Source organism: Calonectris borealis, chromosome 1, assembly GCF_964195595.1.
Source record: "Calonectris borealis chromosome 1, bCalBor7.hap1.2, whole genome shotgun sequence".
Classification (NCBI taxonomy): domain Eukaryota; kingdom Metazoa; phylum Chordata; class Aves; order Procellariiformes; family Procellariidae; genus Calonectris; species Calonectris borealis.
In genome coordinates, this window is record NC_134312.1 from 203,068,598 (window position 1) to 203,095,140 (window position 26,543).

The window sequence follows — 26,543 nt, forward strand, 5'->3', positions numbered from 1 at the left end:
CCACGGTAGTCTACTGTTAGTCTCCACTCTCCATTAGACTTTCGCACTGGCCATATGGGACTGTTGAAGGGTGAGCGAGTCTTGCTGATCACTCCTTGGCTCTCCAGTCGACGAATCAGCTCATGGATGGGGATCAGGGAGTCTCGGTTGGTGCGGTATTGCCGCCGGTGCACTGTTGTGGTAGCGATTGGTACCTGTTGTTCTTCAACCCTCAACAACCCCACAACAGAAGGGTCCTCTGAGAGACCTGGCAAGGTGGACAGCTGTTTAATTTCCTCTGTCTCCAGGGCAGCTATACCAAAAGCCCACCGATACCCTTTTGGGTCCTTAAAATACCCTCTCCTGAGGTAGTCTATGCCAAGGATGCACGGAGCCTCTGGGCCAGTCACAATGGGGTGCTTCTGCCACTCGTTCCCGGTTAGGCTCACTTCAGCCTCCAACACAGTTAACTCTTGGGATCCCCCTGTCACTCCAGAAATACAGATGGGTTCTGCCCCTTTATAGCTTGATGGCATTAGGGTGCACTGTGCACCAGTGTCTACGAGAGCCTTATACTCCTGTGGCTCTGATGTGCCAGGCCATCGAATCCACACAGTCCAGTAAACCCGGTTGTCCCTTTCCTCCACCTGGCCGGAGGCAGGGCCCCTCTAGTTCTGGTCATAGTATCCGCTTCTCACTTCTTGCAAACGTGAGTCAAGAATTCCTTCATTACAGTCCAAAGTAAGATCAGCCCTTCTACTCTGTCTGGGGAACTGTTCACTGGAAACTGGACCGTCATGAGACAGGGTTTTCCTGAAAACTGGAGCAGCATTTTTCCTGGGAGAACCCCCTTGTGTGATTGTTTTTCCTTGCAACTCACGTACACGTGCCTCTAGGATGAAGGTAGGTTTTCCATCCCACTGCCTCATGTCCTCTCCGTGGTCACGCAGGTAAAACCACAGGGTGCCCCGTGGTGTGTACTTTCGATATCCTCTCTCTTGAGGAGAAAAACGCTGACTCCTAATGGCTGAGATACTGGTCCGTACAGGTGGAGAATAGGACCTATTGTCTTTGAGTTGCTGGACCTCTCGGGACAGTTTCTCTACAGCCGAGACAAGGGAGGAGGAGATAGTTTCTTCAAAATCCCGAAGTCTGCTAACCACCTCATCCACCGTTGGTGCTTCTTCCTCTTTCCAGCACAGTACTGCCAACGAACTGGCGTACGATGCTGGTGCGCTCCGTACCAACTTCCGCCACATGGGTCGCATGCACTGGACGTCATCTGGATCTTTGGGTGTTCGGACATCGTCCAGGTCACTATAAACCACCTCCAGCACGCCTAGTTCTCTCAGGTACTGGATACCTCTCTCCATAGTGGTCCATTTGCCTAGGCGATATATAACATCTTCCTTGAAGGGATACCTTTCCTTCACGCCTGACAGCAGTCGCCTCCAGAGGCTGAGGACCTGTGTCCCTTTTCCAATTGCTTTGTCAATGCCTCCTTCCCTAGCAAGGGATCCCAGCTGTTTGGCTTCCTTTCCCTCCAATTCCAGGCTACTGGCCCCATTATCCCAGCATCGGAGCAGCCAGGTAACAATATGCTCGCCTGGACGACGGCTAAAATCTTTCCGCATATCTCGCAGTTCACTCAGGGATAGGGATCGGGTGGTTTCCGTCTCGTTTATGAGTTCTTCCTCTTCCTCCTCCCCTCCTTGTGATGGCCCTGCTCTTTCATCATCTCTTTCTAAACGACCTGATCTCCGCTTCCAAGATTTCCTCTTCTGTACAGGGGCAACGGATACCAGCAAGGGTTGGTCCTCTGGTTCAGCTGGAGTGCCTGTTGCTGGGGTTTGGGTAGCTGCAGTGCTTGTCATGGGGGTTGGAGTAATTGTAGTGCCTGTTGCCGGAGCTTGAGTGGCTGCAGTGCCTGTCGCAGGGGTTGGAGAAGCTACGGTGACTGTTGCCGGGGTTTGAGTAGCCACAGGGGTTGTCATGGGGGTTGGAGTAGCCGCAGTGCCTGTCGTGGGGTTTTGAGTAGCCACCGTGTCTGTTGCCGCCCCCGAGACTCGCCGCTCCGCCCGCCCCGATGAGGCACCGCTGCTTGCCCTCCCTCTTTTCTTGTTCCTGAGGGTTGATCTCTGGACAGTATTCCTGAGTAGTTGTTTAACCCTAAACAAGGCCTGAACCACATTCAGGAGACATAGCAATATGAACATGCTTGTTTGAGCATCCCAAGGATATTCAAAATTCTCAGGGAATATTGTGGACATCTTTGTGAAGAGGATAGAAGAAAAAGGAGTTTCTGACGATATGGAAGGGAAGATGAACAAGTGGGAGAGAGTGTCCCATCCCGTCTCCCCCTTAAATTCATTCTCCGAGGAGAAACAAGTGCAATTACCAATAATCTCTAAGAGGTGGTTCCCGAGGTACAGAAATGACGGCAGTGCCGAGTACAGATACCAGATTAGACTTACGACCAATGATTTTATCACCTCATAAAACAGCAACAAAATGATAATCTTGGCCCAGTTCCGAATAATGATAAACAGCACAAAAGGGAACATATACTGCAAGCAAGGTATTACATGACCCAACATTGAGAGCCAGCCCCACAACTTTGACAGCCAATACATCAACATTGTGACCAATCAATATAATGGATGCTTATAACAATTTTGCCTTAACACACTTTGGTCAGATCTATCGTTATCTCAACCCTTCGTGCCCCACGTTGGGCGCCAAAAAGGACTGTCGTGGTTTAACCTGGCAGGCAGCCAAATACCACGCAGCCGCTCACTCACTCCCCCCGCCCCCCAATGGGACGGGGAGAGAATCGGAAGGGTAAGAGTGAGAAAAACTCGTGGGTTGAGATAAAGACAGTTTAATAGAACAGAAAAGGGAGAATAATGATAATAAATAATGATAGAATATACAAAATGAGTGATGCACAATGCAATTGCTCACCACCCGCGCTGACCGATAACCAAGTAGCGATCGGTACTTCCTGGATCACGCCTACCATTCATATACTGAGCATGACGTCACATGGTATGGAATACTCCATTGGCCAGCTGGCCTGGCCGTCCTGATTATGTTCCCTCCCATCTTGTGTACCTAGCTCAGTCAGTAGGCACGGGAGCTGTCCTTGGACTAGGAGGGCACTTAGCAACAACTGAAAACATCAGTGTGTTATCAACATTCTCCTCATACTAAATCCAAAACACAGCACTAGGAAGAAATTTAACCCTATCCCAGCCGAAACCAGGACACCAGCACTGGTCCAGTGCAACTTACAGTGGGTAGGGACGTGGCTAAGTGGCTTTTGCTAAAAAAAAAAGATCATCTGAGACTTACAGAAGCAGTAGAGGACTCAGAGGAAACTGTGGAGGGGAGGAAGAACAGCTGTCCTGACTAGGTTGCCCAAGTCTTCCTTCCCAATGATTTTCAGTTGGTTGTAGCTTTGCCACATCATAAAGGCTTGTGGTGAAACTTCTTGTGCTGTGTACTTGTCTATAAAACTTCAGGTTCAGGCATTTCTGAGAAGGAGGCTAAGGAAAAATATATTGTTTTGCACTGTTGTAAAAAGTCAACATTTCAGCAACATATAATGTTGGAACAATGCAAATTCTGACAAAATCATCATATGCATTCCCTGCCCACATCTCTTTATCATCCCTAATCAGTGTGAACGTTAAATGTAACCAAAAAATGCATTTTGCACCTATGCAGATAAACCCTGGCAATTGCAATTGCATTAAATGGACTGGTTACTCTATCTCTACTGGGTACACTTCAGCCCCGAGCAGAGAAGGATTATTGCTGCAACAGCAGCTGTGGCTCGATGCACACCTTCCCCTGTCTTGGTGCTGGACAGAAAGCAGAGACACAGCCTCCCCTTTTCCTGAAGTGCTACCTGTGCTGTGCACAGACAGCATAGCGTCAGAAGTTCCCAAATTGTCCTGGTTTTGGCTGTGATAGAGTTAAATTTCTTCCTAGTGCTGTGTTTTGGATTTAGTATGAGAAGAATGTTGATAACACACTGATGTTTTCAGTTGTTGCTAATCAAGGACAGCTTGCTCCTTGCTCCTAATCAAGGACAGCTCCCATGCCTACTACTGAACTAGGTACACAAGATGGGAGGGAACATAATCAGGACAGCCAGCCCAGCTGGCCAATGGGGTATTCCATACCATGTGACGTCATGCTCAGTATATGAATGGTAGGCGTGCTCCTAGGAAGTAGTGATCGCTACTTGGTTATCGGTCAGCGCGGGTGGTGAGCAATTGCATTGTGCATCACTCATTTTGTATATTCTATCATTATTATTATTATTTTCCCTTTTCTGTTCTATTAAACTGTCTTTATCTCAACCCACGAGTTTTTCTCACTCTCACCCTTCCAATCCTCTCCCCATCCCACTGGGGGTGGTGGGGGGAGTGAGCGAGCAGCTGTGAGGTATTTGGCTGCCTGCCAGGTTAAACCACGACAGTCCTTTTTGGTGCCCAGTGTGGGGCACGAAGGGTTGAGATAATGATAGATCTGACCAAAGCGTGTTAAGGCAAGATAGTTATAAACATTAATTATATTGATTGGTCACAATGTTGATTTATTGGCTGTCAAAGTTGTGGGGCTGGCTCTCAATGTTGGGTTATGTAATACCTTGCTTGCAGTATATGTTCCCTTTTGTGCTGTTTATCATTATTCGGAACTGGGCCAAGGTTATAATTTTGCTGCTGTTTCATGAGGTGATAAAATAATTGGTCGTAAGTCTAATCTGGTATCTGTACTTGGCACTGCCGTCATCTCTGTACCTTGGGAACCGCCTCTTAGAAACTATTAGTGATTACACTTTTTTCTCCTTGGAGAATGAATTTAAGGGGGAGACAGGATGGGACACTTTCTCCCACTTGTTCATCTTCCCTTCCATATCGTCAGAAACTCCTTTTTCTTCTATCCTCTTCACAAAGATGTCCACAATATTCCCTGAGAATTTTGAATATCCTTGGGATGCTCAAACAAGCATGTTCATATTGCTATGTCTCCTGAATGTGGTTCAGGCCTTGTTTAGGGTTAAACAGCTATTCAGGAATACTGTCCAGAGATCAACCCTCAGGAACAAGAAAAGAGGGAGGGCAAACGGCAGTGCCTCGTCAGGGCGGGCAGAGCGGCGCTTCCCGGGGGCGGCGGGCAGTGGGAGGTCGACCCCGGCAACAGACACGGTGGCTACTCAAACCCCCACAACAGGCACTGCGGCTACTTCAACCCTCACGACAACCCCTGTGGCTACTCAAACCCCGGCAAGAGTCACCGTAGCTTCTCCAACCCCAGCGACAGGCACTACAGCTGAACCAGAGGACCAACCCTTGCTGGTATCCGTCACCCCTGTACAGAAGAAGAAATCTTTGAAACAGAAGTCAGGTCGCTTAGAAAGGGATGATGGAAAAGCAGGGCCATCACGAGGAGGGGAGGAGGAGGAGGAAGAACTCATAAATGAGATAGAAACCACCCGATTGCTATCCCCAAGTGAGCTGCGACATATGCAGGAAGATTTTGGCTGTCGTCCAGGCGAGCACATTGTTCCTGGCTGCTCCGATGCTGGGATAATGGGGCCAGTAGCCTGGAATTAGAGGGGAAGGAAGCCAAACAGCTGGGATCCCTTTCTAGGGGAGGGGGCATTGACAAAGCGATTGGAAAAGGGACACAGGCCCTCAGCCTTTGGAGGTGACTGCTATCAGGTGTGAAGGAAAGGTATCCCTTCAAGGAAGATGTTATATATCGCCCAAGCAAATGGACCACTATGGAGAGAGGTATCCAGTACCTGAGAGAACTAGGCATGCTGGAAGTGGTTTATAGTGACCTGGACAACGACCAAACGCCCAAAGATCCAGATGAAGTCCAGTGCACTGGACCCATGTGGAGGAAGTTGGTACAGAGCGCACCAGTGTCGTATGCCAGTTCGTTGGCAGTATTGTGCTGGAAAGAGGAAGAAGCACCAACGGTGGGTGACATGGTTAGCAGACTCTGGGAATACGAAGAAACTGTCTCCTCCTCCCTTGTCTCAGCTGTGGAGAAACTGTCCCGGGAGGTCCAGCAACTTAAAGACGATAGGTCCTATTCTCCACCTGTATGGACCAGTATCTCAGCCATTAAGGGTCAGCGTTCTTCTGCTCAAGAGAGAGCATATAGAAGGTACACACCATGGGGCACCCTGTGGTTTTACCTGCATGACCACGGAGAGGACATGATGCAGTGGGATGGAAAACCTACCTTGACCCTAGAGGCACGGGTACGTGAGTTGCAAGGAAAGACAATGACGCAAGGGGGTTCCCCCAGGAAAAATGCTGCTCCAGTTTTCAGGAAAAACCTGTCTCTCGACGGTCCAGTTTCCAGTGAACAGTTCCCCAGACAGAGTAGAAGGGCTGATCTTACTTTGGATTGTAACAGAAATTCTTGTCTCACGTTTGTAAGAAGTGAGAGATGGATACTATGACCGGAACTAGAGGGGCCCTGCCTCCAGCCAGGTGGAGGAAAGGGACAACTGGGTTTACTGGACTGTGTGGGTTTGATGGCCTGGCACATCAGACCCACAGGAGTATAAGGCTCTCGTAGACACCGGTGCACAGTGTACCCTGATGCCATCAAGCTGTAGAGGGGCAGAACCCATCTGTATTTCTGGAGTGACAGGGGGATCCCAAGAGTTAACTGTATTGGAGGCCGAACTGAGCCTAACCGGGAATGAGTGGCAGAAGCACCCCATTGTGACTGGCCCAGAGGCTCCGTGCATCCTTGGCATAGACTACCTCAGGAGAGGGTATTTCAAGGACCCAAAAGGGTACCAGTGGGCTTTTGGTATAGCTGCCCTGGAGACGGAGGAAATTAAATAGCTGTCCACCTTGCCTGGTCTCTTGGAGGACCCTTCTGTTCAGCAAGGAGGAACCTTGCTGAGGGTTGAAGAACAGCAGGTACCAATCGCTACCACAACCGTGCACCGGCGGCAATATCGCACCAACCGAGATTCCCTGATTCCCATCCATAAGCTGATTCGTCCACTGGAGACCCAAGGAGTGATCAGCAAGACTCGCTCACCCTTTAACAGTCCCATATGGCTGGTGTGAAAGTCCAATGGAGAGTGGATATTAACAGTAGACTACCGTGGCCTGAACGAAGTCACGCTGCCGTTGAGTGCTGCTGTGCCGGACATGCTAGAACTTCAATATGAACTGAAGTCAAAGGCAGCCAAGTGGTACGCCACCATTGACATCACTAATGCGTTCCTCTCAGTCCCTTTGACGGCAGAGTGCAGGCCACAGTTTGCTTTCACTTGGAGGAGTGTCCAGTACACCTGGAACCGACTGCCCCAGGGGTGGAAACACAGCCCTACCATTTGCCATGGACTGATCCGCACCGCACTGGAAAAGGGTGAGGCTCCGGAACACCTGCAATACATTGATGACATCATCGTGTGGGGCAACACAGCAGAAGAATTCTTTGAGAAAGAGAAGAAAATAATTCAAGTCCTTCTGAAGGCCGGTTTTGCCATAAACCAAAGTAAGGTCAAGGGACGTGCACAGGAGATCCAATTTTTAGGAATATAATGGCAAGATGGACGTCGTCAGATCCCAATGGATGTGATCAACAAAATAACAGCCATGTCCCCACCAACTAGCAAAAAGGAAACACAAGCTTTCTTAGGCGTTGTGGGCTTTTGGAGAATGCATATTCCAGAGTACAGCCTGATTGTAAGCCCTCTCTATCAAGTGACCCGGAAGAAGAACAATTTCAAATGGGGCCCTGAGCAGCAACAAGCCTTTGAGCAAATTAAACGGGAGATAGTTCATGCAGTAGCCCTTGGGCCAGTCCGGGCAGGACAAGATGTGAAGAATGTGCTCTACACTGGAGCTGGGAAGAATGGTCCTACCTGGAGCCTCTGGCAGAAAGCACCAGGGGAGACTCGAGGTCGACCCTTAGGGTTCTGGAGTCGGGGATACAGAGGATCCGAGGCCCGCTACACTCCAACTGAGAAGGAGATATTGGCAGCATATGAAGGGGTTCGAGCTGCTTCGGAAGCGGTTGGTACTGAAGCACAGCTCCTCCTGGCACCCCGACTGCCGGTGCTGGGCTTGGTGTTCAAAGGGAGGGTCCCCTCTACACATCATGCAGCCAATGCTACGTGGAGTAAGTAGGTCACACTGATCACACAACGGGCCCGAATAGGAAACCCCAGTCGCCCAGGAATCTTGGAGGTGATCACGAACTGGCCAGAAGGCAAAGATTTTGGAATATCCCCAGAGGAGGAGGTGACATGTGCTGAAGAGGCTCCACTGTATAATAAACTACCAGAAAATGAGAAGCAATATGCCCTGTTCACTGATGGGTCCTGTCGCCTTGTGGGAAAACATTGGAGATGGAAGGCTGAGGTATGGAGTCCTATACGCCAAGTTGCAGAAACTGCTGAAGGAGAAGGTGAGTTGAGCCAGTGGTGAAAGCCATCCAGCGGGCCTTGGACATTGCTGAACAAGAAAAATGGCCAGTACTTTATCTCTATACTGACTCATGGATGGTGGCAAATGCCCTGTGGGGGTGGTTGCAGCAATGGAAGCAGAACAACTGGCAGCGCAGAGGTAAACCCATCTGGGCCGCCACGTTGTGGCAAGATATTGCTGCCCGAGTAGAGAAACCTGGTTGTAAAAGTATGTCACGTAGATGCTCATGTACCCAAGAGTCGAGTCACTGAAGAACATCAAAACAACCAGCAGGTGGACCAGGCTGCTAAGATTGAAGTGGCTCAGGTGGATCTGGACTGGCAACATAAGGGTGAATTATTTATAGCTCGGTGGGCCCATGACGCCTTGACACTCGTGCCTGTTCCTCTCCACAAATCAAATAAAGAGGGGCCAGAAACCACATATGGGAAACGTGGAAAAAATAGGCATAAATGGTCTGAAACTGGAGGTAGGAACTGTGAGGAAAAGCCATTGCCTTTTCTAGGATGCAGGATTCCTTCACATCCAACATCTCTTCAACAGCAATTTTTCTCCCCTCCCAGATTAGGAGACGTGCGAGCTACAGCAAGCCATGGGAAGACAAGCTGCTTCTTACCAGCAAGCACTTTGGTCCCACTGTCCCAGCTGGCATCACCTTCTCCAGGTGGGCTTGCATGAATGCACATGGCTGGGACAGGAGGTGGGAGAGGGTCCTGTGGCTGCCAGAGCTCTGTGGGCAGGTGGATGCTACCCTCTCCAAGGCTGGCAGTGGCTCCCCTGCCTTCTCCTTGTGGCTGTGCTGGCCTCCCCTTGCTTCTGTCCCTGTTAATGTTCAGTGCCTAGGTGCAAGGAGAGAGAGATCCACCTCCTCTGTTTGCCTCTCCACTACTCTTTCTACCTCCTCAGGACTTTTCCTGCTCCCTGCAGCTCTCACCCACGAGAGCAGGAACAAATGGGATGTGGCACATATGCCTCCATTTGGTGCAACACTTTTAATGATGTTGGGGTAATTGCTTCTCTTTCCCTTTGCTTTCCAAGGCTTTGGGCAAGGGACAAAGCAGAAAATATTGCAAGTGGGACTGGATCTTGTCACTAGGGTCACGTGCAGGGAGCCAGGGTCTGGATGTGGTCAGCCTGGGATGACTGGGCAGCAAGACAGGGCCTGGGGACTGAAGCCTGAGCCCCTGCTGAGTGTGAATGCTGCCTAGGGCACCTCTCTTGGTGGTTCAAAGTAAATGACTCCAGCCATTCACAGATGGTTTCCTAATCATTGGTTGTTTTCTGAGTTGTTTACTCTGAGACACTAGGGTCTCAGCTGCAGAACGGAGTTTTCTACAAGCAGTTGTAGCTCTGCCTTGACTTTATTATACCCTATGTAATACCTGAAACCCTGAAATCTAGTCAAGGAAATCTGGCACTCAGAGTGAATGGGTTCTTTTGTCTTTAGTCTATGCACCTTGGTGCCTGGAGTATTACATGGACAAACGTCACTCCCTCATTTCACAAGAGAAACTAATGTTTGTGGAGCCCTTGGATACCTCAGTGAAGAATACTATGGAAATCCCCAAAGCAAATAACTGGACCTTTCCAGATCAGGGTTTTAACAGAGTGTAAATAATAAATAGATCATGCCCCAAATAGCTACCATTGTTTGCAGGTAGTGACCAACTCTTGCTCTTGACATTTATGACAGAGGTGAGGTGACAGATGGAGGTTCGGACCAATGCATTTGCAGGAGTTGAAGCCAAGCAGATAGCAGTTCCAAAACGACAGACGAAATACCTATTCGTAACTCAAAAGGACTAGCCTTCATGTTTTCACTCCAAACTACACCCAGGTATAGGATATCTTGGGTTAATCTGTGCCTAACCAGCATTTCCCCTATAGTCATCTGTTCCTGACAGAGACCCCAGAGTAACTCACCAGCAAAGTTGCTGATCATGTATGATTTACCTTCTGGTTAGTCCAGAGCCTCCCACATGGTGTGAGTCCAGATCCCCCAGCAAAGCCATTGGGTCCAGACCATTGCAGTTCACTCCATTTCGTGACAATGGAGAACTGAAGCGGTGTCAGGATCAGGGCTGCCTTCCAGGTCAGCGGTCCAGTGGTCAGTGGTGAGGGCTTTGGGACTGTGGTTTGAAGGCTGCTAATTGAAGGTCTGAGCTTTTAAGGTGCTGCAAGCTTAAGTACAGCAAAGCCCTTTAGCACTTGCTGAACTTTAAGAGTATAAATGAAATCCAGAAGATTAATGCTGTGCTTAAAGGCTTTGCTGGATCAATATGCCTTACTGCATCAATTCCAGAGGTGGATGGCAAGCTGTAGACAACAGGGTCTGTTTCACAGTAAATTCTCTGGATCACCATGATTGCCTGTGAAGAGCTCTTGGGAGAGAGAAGACTTTTGCTTGAGTTGTTCCGTCAGTGCAAATGTTCAGGCGGCAGTGGCCACTGGTAATTCCCCACGGTAATTCCCAATGACCATCAAGTATTTCTGCCCTGCTCCGGAGTGGAAAGGGATTGTAATTCCAAGTGTAGGTTTCCTGTAAGAACGTGGTCTCTCTCCCATGAGTCTTCATCTTAGGGTGATGGTCTCAAAACTCTTTGTCAAAACATGCAGTAAAGTAGAGACCATCGCGTTGCCTGGCTCTGGGCGTAGGCCAGGGTACAGTCTGCTTGGTTTGTGAGCGTGCACCTCAGAGTGGTGGCTACAGTATTTTCAACCAACACCTGAATCACCTTAGGAGATGATACAAAATTTTTATATAAGAAAAAGGTCTTTACATATAAACACTTTTAGACATTTTCATGTCAAGGACATGCCCTCTCCTTTCTTTTCATCCTCCCCTTCACCTGTGCTCAGGATCTGCGAACAAGGCCCTCTTTAAAAAAAAAGGTATACTTTGATTGATCTGGTATTTATCAAACTAATCTACATATATTAAATTTTCTTTTCAGAGCTTTGTGCACGGTTTCTTTCTTCCCTTTCCTCCTTCCTCCCTCCCTCCCCCAACCCTGGGTAGGCCTCAATCTGCTCTCTTTGGCTTGGCGTTGCTTGGCTTGAGCTGGCGTGCATGGCCACCCTGCCGCTGCAGGCAGGGCCAAAGCCCAGCCACGACAGGTGACGCCTTTTTCCACAGGGCAGTTAAAGGGGCACGAAAGGCGCTGAGGAGGATGGTCAAGATCCACCAGTAGGAGCTTGGGGAAGGTGATGTCAGTGACGAGAGCAGTTGCAAAGTCCCAGCTCTCTGCAGGGGACGCTCTGGGACCGAGGTACCCTTGCTGGCATTGCTGTTAGCACCAGACAGCTTTCCACGGCCGGGTGGTGAGGACTGGCTTGCCTCCATAGTGCTGATCGGTCTGCATCCCAATGCAGAATATGCTGCAGCTGGTGGCAGCCTGTCCCCACCAAGGGAACCACTTGGTTTACTGGAGAAGAAAGCCCAGGTATGCGCTAGCATGTATGCAGTATATAAAGCCAGGGGAATAGGACCCTGACACGGAGCAGGGGGATGAGTGTTGTGATCACTTTGGACATATTCGATATGCCACAACACTCATTTTCAGGGGAGTGAACAGCCTTGCTGCTGTGGTTAAGGCTAATCCTGAGAACTTTTCCCAATGCATTTTCAGAATAAGTTGCTAGTTTTCATATATGAAGTGATCTTTAGTTGAAGACATAGTCATAGATTTGCAGTGGGTGTAAATTGACATTTGGTCTCTGGCTGTCAGTAAATCTGCACTACAGGAGTGCCTGTCTCTTTTTTTTTTTGCTAATTAGCAATTTGAATCAATGGTAAAAAATGTCAAAAGCCTGATCCAATTGCCGAAACATATATCGAGCCATGTTCCACAGGAGACTGTTCTGAGTCTGGAATTACTCAGTATTTTTATTAATGACTTGCACGGTAGAATAGAGAATTTGCTTATTAAATTTATAGATGGCATCAACCTGGGAGATGCTGAAGACACTAGAGGATGGGGATAGAATTCAAAATAAGCACAGGTGCAAAGTATTACACTGACATGAGAATAACCACAAGACAGTTGAGAGAGAGTGACTGGTGAGGCAGCAGTTCTATGGGAAGAGAGGTGCCGGTCCCACTGTTGCTATCTAATCGGGCATTTTAACTAATAAGCAAGTAGAAAGCTTCCACCTTTCAAGTGTCATGCTGCAATGACAAGGTCTCTGTTGAAATGCTGTTCAAAACAGGTGTGACCAGCTGAGTACAGTCCAGAGGAGATCAGCAAAAATGATGAGAGGTCTAGAAAACAGCATATGCAGGATTAAACCTTCAGAAAGAGTCAAGTGTCAGTACGAAACGAGACAATGCCTTGGTTTCTGTTGTCACCCGATGGTGTCCTGTACCCTGGGTAGAAATGGACTGAGTTGTCTGCTCTGGCTTTATCTGCAGGTCCCAGCTTTTCTCTTCGCAGCTTCCCTCCACCTCCTTCCAGCACACCTGGGCTGCAGCCAGAGAGCACCTCTCTCCATCTCTGGCTGCCATTGTACAATCCTGCCTGAGCAGATACTCCTACTTTTTTAGCTACTATTCTCTGGTCCTTATTTGTGAACCTCCTTTCCTGCCAATTCTGGCCCCTAGCATAGCCTTGAGGAAAAGAAGCGAATGTCTCAGTGCAAAGAATGTAAACAACCATGAGATATGAGCAAAACAATTTCTTCGTCACTGGCCATGGTCTCTGCTTTCTTTCTGCTTAACAGGTTTCTTAAGGATATTTGATTTGCTTGCTGGCCATCCTATGCAGGTGGAAATCACAATGAGATCTCAATGACAAGTGGATTGACAATGTGTTTTCTGTTCTTGTGTGGGCATGACAGGCAGCAAGTAATACTGAAATTAATTTAGTATGAAGGAAAAGGGCAAGGATCCTCTGTAGCAATTCTGAGTGTAGCGGATCATAATCTGAGCGTGAGACAACGGTGTCACACTGTTGTGAACATGACAGGAATCGTACTGGAATGTTTAAACAAAAGTGCAACCTTTGGGCATGGATGAGCTGTCTTGTTACGTTTCTTCAGGTTCTCTATCTTGGATTCATTTATAAAGAGGATTGTTCTGTGGTGCTTTCTGGCAAAAATAAGCAGTTTTGACATGCTGGCTCCCAGACAGGAATCGGGAACCGAAAGAAATTGAGAGTTTCCAGTGCAGGGCATTTAGACTTTCACAAGAATGTGTTAAAACAATATTAGTCATTGTAAACAAAAATTACAATGAGCAAATAAAGAGTAAGACTATAGAAAGAAGACATACATAATTCATAGATGAAGGAAGTTAGTTCTATTGATAATACAGAAATAAAAAATGTGAGAAACTGTGAAGATTGTAATTTCTGTGTTAAAAAACACTAATGGATGCTCAGCCTAGTAGATAAGATAACGAAATTGTCTGCGTTTCCAAGGAAAAGTTTTATATGAAAGTTGAGGGTCGTGGGCAGGTGGAAAACTGCCTGAAAACAGGTTCACAACAAGAGGAGCACCACCTCGGAGTGGAGGTCGTCTTCACATCCCATCACTAATGCAAAACTGTCTCCTCCTACATCTGAGAAATAGCTATACTTAGTCTGTTTGCTGTAAAGCTTCTTTCTCTGCTCATGCATCTAGAAAATCCTGGCTCTTGTCTCACTTCTGACGTCTCTTACTTGCATTTTTCCTGCTATTCTATTTTCTATTAATCTGAGTCAATTTAGCAAATGAGAAAATGAGGACCAGACAGCACGTAATTTGATACTCATGTTCTCTTAAACATTTTCCCATATTACTGAAAACTAATTCTAATTCAGCACTACTGTTTTTAGCCTACTAAAGCCTAAAAAGGGACTGAGGTTATAAGACTAGTCCAAATGGGGATCATGCCTCCCTGTAGTCAGCAGAGTTGAATGGGTATTTTTAGGGAGAGGTTCATGTGAAGGTATCTGTTTCTCTCTGTTCTCGTCATATTGTCTCTCTCAGCCGCTATAAAGGGAGCCTGTGGTGATTATTTCAGATTGAGACATCTGCACTGTAGATGTCTACGTTCATTCAGAATCCCACCTCTTGTTTCTAAATAATACAACCCTTTGCTTATTTGTACTTTCATAGAATAGAATAGATTCTTTATTGCCCTTTCATGTTTCTTTGGCAATAGGTGTGATTTCTGGGTTTGCTGATGTACTGTTTCCATGAGATAGTGTATTCTTTTGCAGGATGCAGTTACCTGTGGAGTGTCTCATGTTCATCACAAGCTGCAGGTGAGGGAGGTTTGACAGAGACAGGCTGTGTAATTTACACCTGATTTACACCTAATGGTAATGGCCAGTTTGGACATTAGAGCTGCTGAGGGACATGGCTACTGAGAGCTGATGGGTGGCAACCAATACCTTGGTAACATAGTGGAAGGAGTACAAAATGGCCTGGAGCACACAGAAACACACAGCCAAAACTGTCCCTCTGTACTTATTGACTTCTTCTTTGGTGGATGCTGTCTACCTCTGCTCCTCTACTGAGTTCCTGGGCACTTGCTGCCTTCAACCCTTCCTACAGCTCACTCAAAACACATCGCTGAGATTGTCTTCATGGGCATTTATCCTGTCTTGTTGTTCCTGTCGTCCAGTTCACAGAATCACAGAGTCAGGGAATGGTTGAGGTTGAAGGGACCTCTGGAGATCATCTGGTCCAACCACCTGCTCAAGCAGGGCCACCTAGAGCCAGTAGCTGAAGACCATGTCGAGATGGCTTTTGAATATCTCCAAGGACGGAGACTCCATAACCTCTCTGGGAACCTGTGCCAGTTCTCAGTCATCCTCACTGCAAAAACGTGTTTCCTGATATTCAGAGGGAACCTCCTGTGTTTCAGTTTGGCCCATTGCCTCTGGTCCTGTCCCTGGGCACCACAGAAAAAAGCCTGGCTCTGTCATCTTTACACGCTCACTTTAGGTATTTATAGACATTGATAAGATCCTCTCTGAGCCTTCTCTTCTCCAGGCTAAACAGTCACAGCTCTCTCAGGCTTTCCTCCATAGAAGAGATGTTCTTAATCATCTTCGTGGCCCTTTATTGGACTCTCTCCAGCATGTCCATGTCTCTTTTGTACTGAGGAGCCCAGAATTGGACACAATACTCCAGATGTGGCCTCAGCAGTGGTGAGTAAAGGGGAAGGATCGCCTCCCTTGACCTGCTAGCAATGCTTTGCCTGATGCAGCCCAGGATTCCATTTGCCTTCTTTGCCACAAGGGCACATTGCTGGCTCATGTTCAACTGGGTATCCCCAGTATGTCCCGGTGCATGGGGTCGTTCCTCACCAGCTGCAGGACTTTGCACTGCTCCTTGTTGGACTTCATGAGGTTCCTGTTCGCCCATTTCTCTAGCCTTTTGAGGTCCCTCTGGATGGCAGCAAGACCCTCTGGCATTCAGCCACTCGTCCCAGTTTTTATGCTTCCAAAGCAAAGCAAATGTGCATCTATGATATAAGAATATAGATTTAAAAAAAAAAAAACACACTTGCAGATTTTTGAATGTATTGGTAGTGAAATATAGTATGAATATTTTTTGTAAGAAAAATATTACATGTAAAGACTGCACTGAGTTTATTTGTACTATATCAGACAGATACAGCATTAAATACATAGATAGTTTATTTGTACTATAGATAGTTTATTTGTACTATATCAGACAGATACAGCATTAAATACATAGATAACAAACTTGCTGAGGGTACACTCTGCCCAATCATCCAGATCGTTAATGAAGATGTTAAATGGGACTGGACCCAGTATTGACCCCTGGGGTACACCGCTAGTTACTGGTCTCCAACTAGACTTCATTTCACTGATCACCACTCTCTTGGCTCAGACATTCAGCTTTCAATCTACCTGAGTTTCCTTCAGGTTTTATTCACTTGCAGAGAAAATTAATTCACCAGAAATTGCTTTCACCTCTCCAGCCCAGAGGACCTGCTGGCAGCTTAACAGATGATCTATGAGCAGATGTACTCCCTGGACCTCAATCTAAGATGCAAATTCTCTCCTTTTAGCACACAAACAAGATTTCACGTTAGAGGAAACCTTTTTTTAATTCCACAGATGGGAATGGAGCAGTTCTTGCTTGTATCTGACTGGCTGATTCCATAACATTTCTGAGTTAGGGACATCAGTGTACAACACTTGTCCCTTGTTTCTGCCCCTTGGCAAACCATCATACTAGACCCCTCCCTGCTCCTGGAAACTTCTGGTGTGAGCTGGATCCTGTGAGGAAGGGAGCAAGAATGTCCAAGACGGAGGGTAATATGAATAGCTGAATGTTACGATGCAATGCTCATTTCTACTTCTATGTCTAGTTGATAAAAGAAACTCCAAACTTTTTCTAAATTAGTGTATTTAATCTTTTGCAGGGACTTCTACAAAACACATAGTAGAGGAGGTGATAGGAACTGTTTTTCTCTGCCTGCCACAGAAATAATATTAATTACTACATTTTAAAAATGCCCAATGCTTACAATTTTAAAGAATTAAAAAACAGAAATGACCCTACTGCATGACCTTCTTCAGAACACAGACAAAGAGTACCATGCTGAAATACATCAGGATCTCCATCGGCTTGCAGAGCTCCTGCCAGACCATCAGGAGCAGGATGGAGGTACGTGGACTGTGAATGGGGAGCAGCGCCACTGGAGACTGAAACGGGAGTGAGAAAATTGAAGCAGGTGTGGTTTTGCATGACTTCACAGTCTATTGCCATGCTTTTCAAAAGCTGTAGGAAGAGGCTGGGCAGTCCGGGAAGCCTCTCAAATGATAATTGTCCTTTGGGCAGTAGAAGATATACATGAATATGAGAAACTATGAGAGACTATGTCAAAGACAACAGACAACAGTGCCAAATAAAGTTTGTATTCCTAAGTGTGTGGTATTTTCAAGGGTAAAAACCAGCAATGAATTAATTTTCAAGAGCTGCTAATGTATCATTTTTTCAATAGCATCATAAAATAAAGCAAATTTTTTATGGTGTATGTTTTTATATGTTATAGACATAAATTTATTTTCCATGTTCCATATAGATTTTAAATATGTCATAGCATCAAAATAATAATTTTATAAAATTAATATACTACTTAATATTATATTCTTCTGTTTATTTTAAAATTTTAGAACTATTGATAAATCTGAGAAGTAGTAACATTTTTTATGCTCCTCTGCTTGCAAAAATAATTGTATTCAGCTGGATGAATAATGAAAGGATGAAATACCCTGTATCATCATCATTTTACTGTAGTCATGTTTTATTAATCAAATTCATCAGTTTGCCAATTTTCTTTAAAACTGTGTTCTGACATTATTTCAAGGATATTAAAATATAGAAGAGGGAGTGAGAAAGTAGAGTACATGTGTCAGTAGGAGGTCCAGATCTTACCACTGTAGAGTTTTTTTATTTTGATATTTTAGGTAAGCTGATCTTAGAAAACTTTTCAAGGCATCCAGACAAAATTAGCACCATTATATGGTAGCAAAAATCAATGACAATGACTGCTTTGTACATATTAAGTGCTATTTAAGCCATGTACTCTGAAATCAAGTCCAAGGCACCTCACATGTGGCACCCCAGGTCACCAGGCAGTTTCTTTGGTTATGAATGGGGAAGATGATACTTCCCAAGCCCCAGAGTGATAGTGCTTGTCCTGGGCTTGAGTTTTCTTAGGGGCCTCTGAAGTGTGCGTAGGAGTCATTTCCCATGGCCAGATTCCTGAAGGTGGCCTCGCCGCCCTCCTGCCTCACCCCGCTCCCCTGTCACACTGTGGGCTCACCTTGCCCTGGGATCTGCCCTCTGGGGCTGGGAAGAGACTGGAGTCTCCTGATCGGAGCAGAGTCTGAGGGGAGGTGGGTCCTGCCAGGCTGGATCTGCATCACTGCTGCCAGAGGTGAAGCGGCCAAGGGCGATGGTTTCTGGACAGCAAAGGAGAAATGAACGTGGGGATCCTGCTTCTTCTTTTGCGGTGTTAACACCAGGTACCAGCCATTTCTTTCTGACTCCTTTCCGTTCAAGTGCAGCCAAGGGCAGGTCTGGGTGTCCCTGGCTGCCACCGTGTGACCCTGCCTGAGCAAACACACATGGCTCGCCAGCCGTGATTGCACGGTCCTTGTGGGGGAAAGTATGTTTCCTCTGGGCTTTGACACCTCCGTGGAGAAGTAAGATGAAAGTCCTGGCTTAAAAAGGAAAACAGGCTGTGCTTCCATCTTGCTGTGCTCTTTTGGTGCCTTCCATGGAAAGGCTCGTCCAGCTTCCCATCATCTCCATTTGCAGATATTGCCTGTACAGAGCACTGACGAGCAGAAGGGGAGTACAGAGCCAAGGGTGTGCGCCTGTGTGCGCTGTGACCAGGTGGATGATCTGCTCAGCCTGGTGGCAGAGCTGAAGGAGGAAGTGGAGAGGTTAAGGAGTATCAGGGAGCATGAGAGGGAGATAGATTGGTGGAGCCACACTCTGCCATCCCTGAGGCAAGGGCAGCACATGGAGGCTCCACAAGAAGCGGAGGATCCCCTGCCCTCTTGCCACCAGGCAGAAGGAGGAGACCCAGGCGATGCAGGGGAATGGTCACAGGTCCCTGCTCGGGGTGCCAGGCGAACCCCCGGCCGGCCTCCCTCACCTCAACCTTCCCAGTTGCCCTTACAGAACATATACAGGGCTCTGGAACGTGAGGGCCAGACAAACGAGGATGCAGATGAAGGCCCATCCAGGGGGTTGCCCGAGGCGAGGCAGCCAGCCCCACAAATTACGACTGCCTCTGCTAAGAAAAAAAGGAGGGTAATTGTCATAGGTGATTCCCTTCTGAGGGGGACCGAGGGCCCAATTTGCCGGCCAGACCCATCCCACAGGGAAGTCTGCTGCCTCCCTGGGGCCCGGGTGAAGGACATTGCTAGGAAGCTCCCTGGTCTCGTGCAGGCCTCCGATTACTACCCGCTACTGGTTATACAGGCTGGTGGTGAGGAGGTTGCAGAGAGAAGTCCCGAAGGGATCAAAAGGGACTTCAGGGCGCTGGGGTGACTGGTGGGAGGATCGGGAGCACAGGTAGTGTTTTCCTCGATCCCTTTAGTGGCAGGGCGGAACACTGAAAGGAACAGGAAAACTCATCAGATCAACACATGGCTCAGGGGCTGGTGCCATCGGCAGAATTTTGGCTTCTTTGACCACGGGGAGGTTTACACGGCACCGGGCCTGCTGGGGACAGACGGAGTTCAGCTGTCTCACAGGGGGAAAAGGATTCTCGCGTATGAGTTGGCGGGGCTCATCGAGAGGGCTTTAAACTAGGTTCGAAGGGGGAAGGGGATAAAACCAGGCTCACTAGAGAAGAGCCTAGGGACCGCACGCCATTGTCGGGGGAGAAATCGGCAGCCCAGCTTAAGTGCATCTATACCAATGCACGCAGCATGGGCGGCAAACAGGAGGAGCTGGAAGCCATTGTGCAGCGGGGTAGCTATGACTTAGTCGCCATCACGGAAACGTGGTGGGATGAGTCTCACGACTGGAGTGCTGCAATGGATGGCTATAAGCTCTTCAGAAGGGACAGGCGAGGAAGGAGAGGCGGTGGGGTAGCCCTGTATGTTAGGGAGTGCTTTGACTGTCTAGAGCTCAATGGTAGCGATGACGAGGTCGAGTGCTTGTGGGTGAGGATGAGGGGGAAGGCCAACAAGGCAGACATCCTGCTGGGAGTCTGTTATAGACCACCTAGCCAGGATGAGGAGGCAGACAAAATATTCTACAAGAGGCTGGCAGAAGTCTCCCAGTCGTTAGCCCTTGTTCTCGTGGGGGACTTCAAATTTCCGGACGTCTGCTGGAAATACCACACAGCAGAGAGGAAACAGTCGAGGAGGTTCCTGGAGTGTGTGGAAGATAACTTCCTGACGCAGCTGGTAAGCGAGCCCACCAGGGGAGGTGCCTCGCTTGACCTGCTGTTCACGAACAGAGAAGGGCTGGTGGGAGATGTGGTGGTCGGAGGCTGGCTTGGGCTTAGCGACCATGAAATGGTAGAATTCTCAATACTTGGTGAAGTAAGGAGGGGGGCCAGCAAAACTGCTACCATGGACTTCCGGAGGGCAGACTTTGGCCTGCTCAGGTCAGTGGTTGAGAGGGTCCCTTGGGAGACAGTCCTGAAGGGCAAAGGGGTCCAGGAAGGCTGGACGTTCTTCAAGAAGGAAGTCTTAAAGGCGCAGGAGCAGGCTGTCCCCATGTGCCTCAAGAAGAATGGGCGGGGAAGGCGACCGGCCTGGCTGAACGGGGAGCTCTGGCTGGGACTCAGGAAAAAAAGGAGAGTTTATCACTTGTGGAAGAAGGGGCAGGCAACTCAGGAAGAGTACAGGGATCTCATTAGGTCGTGCAGAGAGGAAATTAGAAAGGCAAAAGCCCGGCTAGAACTCAACCTGGCCACTGTCGTGAGAGACAACAAAAAATGCTTTTATAAGTATGTTAATGACAAAAGGAGAGCCAAGGAGAATCTCCATCCTCTATTGGATGCGGGGGGGTACGTTGCCACCAAGGACGAGGAAAAGGCTGAGGTACTCAACGCCTTCTTTGCCTCAGTCTTTAGTAGTCAGAGTGGTTATCCTCAGGGTACTCAGCCCCCTGAGCTGGAAGACAGGGACGGCGAGCAGGATAAACCCCCCATAATTCATGAGGAAGAAGTTAATGACCTGCTACGCCACCTGGACGCTCACAAGTCTATGGGTCCGGATGGGATCCACCCAAGGGTACTGAGGGAGCTGGTGGAGGAGCTTGCCGAGCCGCTCTCCATCATTTACCAGCAGTCCTGGTTAACTGGGGAAGTCCCGGACGACTGGAGGCTCGCCAATGTGACGCCGATGTATAAGAAGGGCCGGAAGGAGGATCCGGGGAACTACAGGCCGGTCAGCCTGACCTCGGTGCCGGGGAAGATCATGGAGCGGTTGGTTTTGAGGGTGCTCACGAGCCATGTCCGGGACAACCAGGGGATCAGGCCCAGCCAGCACGGGTTCATGGAAGGCAGGTCCTGCTTGACCAACCTGATCTCCTTCTATGACCAGGTGACCTGCCTAGTGGATGAGGGAAAGGCTGTGGATGTGGTCTACCTGGACTTCAGTAGGGCCTTTGACACTGTCTCCCACAGCATTCTCCTAGAGAAGCTGGCAGCTCACGGCTTAGACAGGTACACTCTTCGCTGGGTAAAAAACTGGCTGGATGGCCGAGCCCAGAGAGTTGTGGTCAACGGAGTTAAATCCAGTTGGCGGCCGGTCACGAGCGGTGTTCCCCAGGGCTCAGTACTGGGGCCGGTCTTGTTCAATATCTTTATCAACGATCTGGATGAGGGGATCGAGTGCTCCCTCAGGAAGTTTGCAGATGACACCAAGCTGGGCGGGAGTGTTGATCTGCTCGAGGGTAGGAAGGCTCTGCAGAGGGACCTGGACAGGCTGGATCAATGGGCCGAGGCCAACTGTATGAGGTTCAATAAGGCCAAGTGCTGGGTCCTGCACTTCGGCCACAACAACCCCAGGCAACGCTACAGGCTTGGGGAAGAGTGGCTGGAAAGCTGCCTGGAGGAAAAGGACCTGGGGGTGCTGGTTGACAGCCGGCTGAACATGAACCGGCAGTGTGCTCAGGTGGCCAAGAAGGCCAACGGCATCCTGGCCTGTATCAGGAATAGTGTGGCCAGCAGGAGTAGGGAGGTGATCGTGCCCCTGTACTCGGCACTGGTGAGGCCGCACCTCGAATACTGTGTTCAGTTTTGGGCCCCTCACTACAAGAAGGACATGGAGGTGCTGGAGCGTGTCCAGAGGAGGGCAACGAAGCTGGTGAATGGCCTGGAGCACAAGCCTTATGAGGAGCGGCTGAGGGAAATGGGGTTGTTTAGCCTGGAGAAGAGGAGGCTGAGGGGAGACCTCATTGCGCTCTACAACTACCTGAAAGGAGGTTGTAGCGAGGTGGGTGTTGGTCTCTTCTGCCAAGTAACTAGCGATAGGACGGGAGGAAATGGCCTCAAGTTGCGCCAAGGGAGGTTTAGATTGGACATTAGAAGAAATTTCTTTACTGAAAGAGTGATCAGGCCTTGGAACAGGCTGCCCAGGGAAGTGGTGGAGTCACCATCCCTGGAAGTATTTCAAAGACGTGTAGATGAGGCCCTTAGGGACATGGTGTAGTGGGCATGGTGGTGTTGGGTTGACGGTTGGACACGATGATCTTAGAGGTCTTTTCCAACCTGTATGATTCTATGATTCTATGACCTCTTAATGGAACAGGAACAGAGGGAGCAGAGCAGAGATTGGAAGAGAAACCTGGAAGGGGGAAAATCTTTGTCTTCTGATAGTTCAAGGTTTGGCACCCCATCTTGCTATAAAATCTTGAAGCTCAAGATATTTTCCTAAAATGTATTCTCCTCTTTGCCTCTTGAACAGAAAAACAGCTCTGCCAGATGCTGCAAGCCTGACTAAGGGCCCCAGGGAGCATTGGTTATCTATATGTTAAGAGAATCTCAACTCCAGGGTTTCAAATTCACCTCTCCCTGCATCGTGGCATCCTCAAAGATTGGACACTCAAATTCAGTATCACCTTTCTGGAAAACCTGCCTTGCACCTTCGCTCCCAATGGCATTTATCTCAGTGATCCCTGAGAATCACTGTGAGCATCCCGGCATGTCCGACTTCAGTTAAGCTTGTCACAAGGCAAAGCACAATGTTTTTTATTGAGATAAAAATTACAGTGAAAAAAAAGACATTGAAACCATAAATAACCTACACATATGTCAAGCTTACCAGGAATCCTATTCAACAGAGGCCTGAGTTTACTTACACTTTGTTCCAGACCAGGTCCCTTGTGTTTCTTCGTATAGTTTGACCTGTCTTGCCAGACACCCAGCAATAACTAAAATGGTTATGACAGTTTCTCTCAAAAGGCAAACATCCCCATGGCCAAGTACCTGCATAGCCAGAAGCAGGAATTGATATTACGCCTCTGCCATGAGCACAGCAAGGAGCACACAGGTCTTGCTATAGCCCTTCAGTGATGGTGGATACACCTGCAGCCACAGAATCTGCTGCATGTTGGTTGTTGAACTCCCAGGGGAGCTCCTCATGGGCGCTGTGAGCAGGTCAGCAAGTGCTGTGTCACTGCCTGGGTGGAAACATCTGGTTCCTATGGTGTTTGTCAATGGACTGGTAGGGAAAGGCAAGCTGCCTTGGCAGGGTATAAATTCCCCTGTCCGTATACCAGCTCTCCTTCAGCAGATGCAGAGTGCAAGAAATGAAGTTCCTTGTCCTGATTTCAGCTAGGGTAGAGTTAATTTTCTTTCTAGTAGCTGGTATAGTGCTGTGTTTTGGATTTAGGATGAGAATAATGTTGGTAACAGACTGACGTTTTAGTTACTGCTGAGCAGTGCTTACACAGACCCAAAGCCTTTTGAGGTACTTGAAACAAGGTAGAGGCATGGTGTTGTCATTCTCTAGGTAACTGGTTGGGCTGTGGGGGTGTCGTGTCCAGGACCACAGCCATGTGGAGCAGCACAGAGCTGATGGATGGAGGTTCCTTCTGCCAGTTGACATCCTCTGCTCAGCACATACACAGCAGCCATCACCACTCTGGCTCTTCATCCATGTGAAATTTTCTTCCTGTCACTTACCTCAAAAAATACTTGAATAATAACTGTATTTTCTTTTAAGACAAATGGAATATAGCAGGCAAAAGAATAGATCAAACATGATATGTACTTTGGTCAAAAGGGTTTTGATAAAAAAATCAGGGGTTTGCTTTTGAGTAGATCACTGGTCTGTCTCTGTGTACTGTCTCTGGTGGCAGTGCTCAATATCTAATGCTTGCTGCAATAAAAAGTTTCTCTGAGTCAGGGAAGTGATGAGTATAAATTTTGTTGGTAAAACCAACAGCAATCATTGGATGTTTGGTAATGTTCTCCAATGCTGGCCTTTGGAGAACACAGCAATTTCTCATGAAGCTTGTGTCATTTTGCCTCCCAGTCCCCATTTTTGACCACATAGGAATTTTCCAAGTGGTGGGTGATGAGCAGAGAAGCCATCCATACAGAACTCAGGATTGATTGCATCTACCTCAGCCAGGCAGAGAATAAAACATTTCTCTTGGTTCTGTCTGTACTGTACAGGGTATTGCTTCCCGTCTTCTGCTTCCTGAGGCGCAGCTGAGGTAAACTGATGCATCTCCAACGACATCATTCACAGTTACTTCAAGTGAAGCACTTACCAAAGCCTCAGTGGTGCAGGAAGAAATCTTAGAAAGATTCCTGGATTTGAAAGATTTTATTTTTAAAAAATTAATATGAAACTTTCCAGCTGGACCTTCTGCTGCAAATTTGCATAGCTCTGATTTATTTATTCTCAGGATCTGATTTATTTCTTAACATTCTAAGCTGTTTTTTTATCATTTGGTATTTTTTAAGTAATCCTTTAATGCTTTCTCTCCTCCTTTTGACTGCAGACATTTTAAGTACGCAACTGCTTTTTTAAAGAAATGCTTATTTTGCGAAACCAGCCCAGTCAACACTTGAAATACAAGGGATTATGAGCTTCAAGGAAGCATTTTGTAACTTCCATCTCCATTTGGGAGTTTCTGAAAAAATCCTTATTTGTCATATATTCATCTCTCTGTAAACATTAAAATCCCTCAGGTCTAGTACTTAGTAGCAAAAAAACCCCACAAAGTAGCAACCTTTTTCTAACAAGCTGAACTAAACGAAATTAAAACTAAATTCTCATGCTATCACAGTTAACTGGGGTTAACAGTGACCATATAGAAACTTACCTTCCAAAATGATTGTGTTTTCAAACACCACACATGGACATATCTTAATTTGCAACAAGTTGCTTGACTTCCATTTTCTTATGGGATAGGGATCGTTTCAGTTTGCAAACTGACCATTCATTATAATTAGTGAGGTGATATTTGAGGACATAAAAATAAAAATAGCTGCACTTATCTAAACAAAAGAGGCTTCATTCAATGAAAGTGAACAGGAATAATGGTGACATTATCTGCATCATCTTCCAAAGCCTGGGGAATCCCTTTGCTCAGGCAGAGGCAGCTCCATGCACTTCACAGAAGTCTTAGAAGGCCAACTACTGGTCACCTGCCACCAGAGCAAGTAGGACAATTCAAGTATTTTATATTACAATATTGTATGATCAGTGTCACCAGCAAATGTGGCAACATGACATTTCAAGTACTTTTTTTCTCAGCATGTGAGTAAGTTGTGTGTCTTGGAAAGATATGCTGTGTGAATCTAAGTGGCTGTGTGTGCAGCCAGTTATGTGTGGGGAAAGAGGTCTGGTAGTTTCTCTGTTCTCCAGGTAGAGCTGGTATCTAAGAGATTTAATTCTTCGAATGGCCATTATCGCTGAGCTGAAGTGCCTAAAAGAAGGAATTACTTTTCTTTTGAGTGATTTGTTCAAGAAGCAGTGCCTGTTTTCTTATGTGCATGTATGTGTATATGTAGACAGTTGAAAAACTTGAACTTTGTATCGCACATTTCTTTTCCAGAGGGTAGGCCAGGCTGGAAGACTCTGAACATCTGCTGCTTCTCTGCAAATGAATGATTCAGTTAAGTTTTGAGATTGCACTGGGGGAAGAATTATTCACATCATCAGCAAAACTGACCTTTTATGCTTCCCTGTTGTGCCAGGTGTAACATAGCTTCATATTGGTGTGTGAATAGACACTCCAAATGAGAGTTGTTCCAAGAAATGTTTGGAAAACAGAATACCGCCTCCTCTTTACGTACTTTTTCGTGTATTTATCAGCAACTTCAAAATCAAATGGGGATGTTTTTGTCATCTGAATACTGATGGAATACTTCCAGCTGGGCCTCCTCTGGTGGTCCGCTTCCAAAACATGGGTCATGTACAGAAAAGATGGGGTGGGACTGCAATTTAGGAGCTCGAGCTGAGCAGGTCTCAGCCATTTACTGCACTCGGGGTGGAGGAATCAAACTCTTTCAACTGAAATGAGGGTATAAAAACATCACCAAAGTGTGCTGGAACTGATGTGGCTGCAACTGTGTGTAGCTGGAAACTGTGAGTAGCTACATCTGCATGACTTCAAAAAGTCACT